The sequence below is a fragment of the Berghia stephanieae genome, chromosome 8 (assembly GCF_034508935.2).
Source record: "Berghia stephanieae isolate SIO BIC M18660-M18661 chromosome 8, UCSD_Bste_1.3, whole genome shotgun sequence".
Classification (NCBI taxonomy): Eukaryota; Metazoa; Mollusca; class Gastropoda; order Nudibranchia; family Aeolidiidae; genus Berghia; species Berghia stephanieae.
The window spans coordinates 31,535,807-31,538,408 of record NC_088367.1 but is presented as its reverse complement, the minus strand read 5'-3'; the positions used below and the strand labels follow the sequence as shown (position 1 = coordinate 31,538,408).

General features: G+C 34.2%; 1 protein-coding gene across 1 annotated transcript in view; it reads right to left on the bottom strand.

Annotated features, from left to right (window-relative positions):
* Positions 1-846, bottom strand: part of LOC144978511 (uncharacterized) — a 14,320-nt gene extending 13,474 nt beyond the window's left edge. Inside the window, exon 1 of the mRNA XM_078924679.1 lies at positions 749-846. The gene's annotated coding sequence lies outside the window, so the exon portion shown is untranslated. The remainder of the gene's footprint in view (positions 1-748) is intronic.
* Positions 847-2,602: the final 1,756 nt, after the last annotated feature.

Below are 2,602 nucleotides of genomic sequence, written 5' to 3'. Positions count from 1 at the left end.
GCCTTACTGACAAAGGAAGCGAGTTCCAAATGGTAGGTCCTGCTTTATAAAAAATATATGTGCATTGAAAGAGTTTCCTGTTATTCCTCATCAAAATCACAAAGATTAAGTAATCTAGTGTTATTGGGTCTAAGTATCGATCAACGTTCTCTTTTTGTCAAGTCAATTGTTTTTGCTTTAAAGGTTTTTACGGCGCTTGAAAAGAAAGAAAGAAAATGAAATTGTCGAAAACTTGTAGATTTGCAATTAAAAGCATACGAGAAAAAGTAAGACAATAGGGATTGGTTCAAATAGGAAACAGATGTAGATTCCTAGAGCAAACAACCAATGTATTAGTTTGAGATCACCTAAAAATTTCATCCAGAGAGAAATGTAGGCCTCATTTTAGGGGAATACACTCAAATGTTTACAAATCATGTCATTCAAATTTTAAAAAGTAAAGAGATGGGTTTGAAAAGGAAAACAAATTCCACACCTTCAAAACTATGACCACACAATTGACTATTTCCCTCCCAGCCAAGGATTCTGGCCAGGGAGAGGACAAAACCAATTAATCTCATTCCAAGACAAAGACAAAAAGCAAGTTTGAAAACATATATAGGGGGGTAGAAGAAGATGCAATAAGTGCGTCCCTGGCCACTATGGGAAAACAAATAACCCCCATCCAGTTGTCAAGGCAAAAATGAAACAAAGAAACAAAAACAAAAAAGAAAACAAACCGAAAAGAAAGAGTGAAGAAACAACTTACATTGAAATAAGGAATCACTAGTGAGATAAATTCAAAGCTAATGATCAATTCACAAACACAACGTCTGTCACAAAGAAGAAATTCTAAATGATAATGATGCGGTATGATCAATAAAACGCGTGTCCCAATAATATAATGTAAACTTTAGTACGATTTAATTTGCATAATGCAATCGGTTTAATAGATCATCGTCTAAATGGGAAGTGTGTCTAAATGGGCGCTTTTCTTGTGATGTCGGTTTGAACAGGTTTTTGTAAGTGAATTTAGGCATATTTTTTTTTTGTAAACAAGTTTAGGCAACCTTTCTAAAATGGTAGACTTTTGTTTAAAAAGCCAATCATTAATGATAAAAGAAATTAATTTGTAAATGATAATAATAATAATAATAATAATAATAATAATAATAATAATAATAATAATAATAATAATAATAATAATAAATAATAATAATAATAATAATGATGATGATGATGATGATGATGATGATGATGATGATGATGATGATGATGATGATGATGATGATGGTGATGATGATGATGATGATGATTATGATGATGATGATGATGATGATGATGATGATGATGATGATGATGATGATGCTGATAATAATATATCTTTATTGTCCTCAAAAGAGTGGCAATTTGTCATTTGTTTACACATTTATAACAATACAATATTGTCATAGACACACTCACACTCACACAGATGCACACTAGTAACATGGTCGTCATCGGGAAAAAAAACAAAAACAAAAACAAACAAACAAACAAACCGGCATCAACAACATCATCATCATCATTAAAGTAAAAATATGTCCTGTGTCTGTGTTATCTCGCTCTCTTAATTGCATACGTTGAATGTTTGTATAATCATAATTAATAATCCTTTATAAAAATCTGCTGGGGTATACTGATGGTACCGACGTGTAAATATATGCAGGACTGACATCCGAACGCCTAGTTTAACATTGTTGTATTGATTGGACAATATTTTTTTTTAGATTTCCATTACAACAATAATAAGCCCATAACAAATTGGGTTATCAGACCTTTCAAATACGTGCACGTCGGATGGTACACATCTTGATAGGTCGTTTGACGTTGGGAATCGCCACCTGATGGCTTACATTGCGTCTCTAAGCGATATATTAATTTCGGGATGAAGCAGGTTGAGTGATGGAAATTGAATTCATAGTAACAAATATTAACGTTGGGATGTGGGGGAAGGTGGGGGGGGGGGGGGGGGGGGTAATCTCTATTCTTAATGTTGGAGAATAATTAGAAAGAACGAAATAGGTTTCATCAGTCGTGACGTCACTTCCCTCTTAATGACGCATAGTAGCTTAGTAACTGGTTCTAAACTATCGAAACAATGGTGGACGCCTTTATGAAATATTTCTCCGATGAGCATAAAAGCTTATCCAGAGGAGAAAAACATTATAAATCGGATCATATTTTGAATTTTATACATTCTGATCACATGCCATGTGAAAGAGTTCTAGCCGGCATGAAGAATTAAAAAGTACCAATTTTCTTTGTTTAGAACCAAGCTGCTCGCCGTTGCTGGGCGACGTGACATTAGACTATTGAATCCTATTGACGTCAATTTGCTCTTTGTTAGGCTGAAAATATACTGCCCCGCACGACTGAAGTGCGCCACAAAAAAAGGTGTGCACTCATCAATATTTCTAATCTGTGATTGTATTGACACAACTTGACGGAAAGAGCCGTGATGACGTAAAAAGACGTGCGTGTATGCAACACTTTTATTTTTTTGGCGTGAGCCAAACATGCAAACAACAGCCGGTCTATTTATTTTCAATTTTTTTTTTTTGGGTTGTTTGACAGTTGTTAC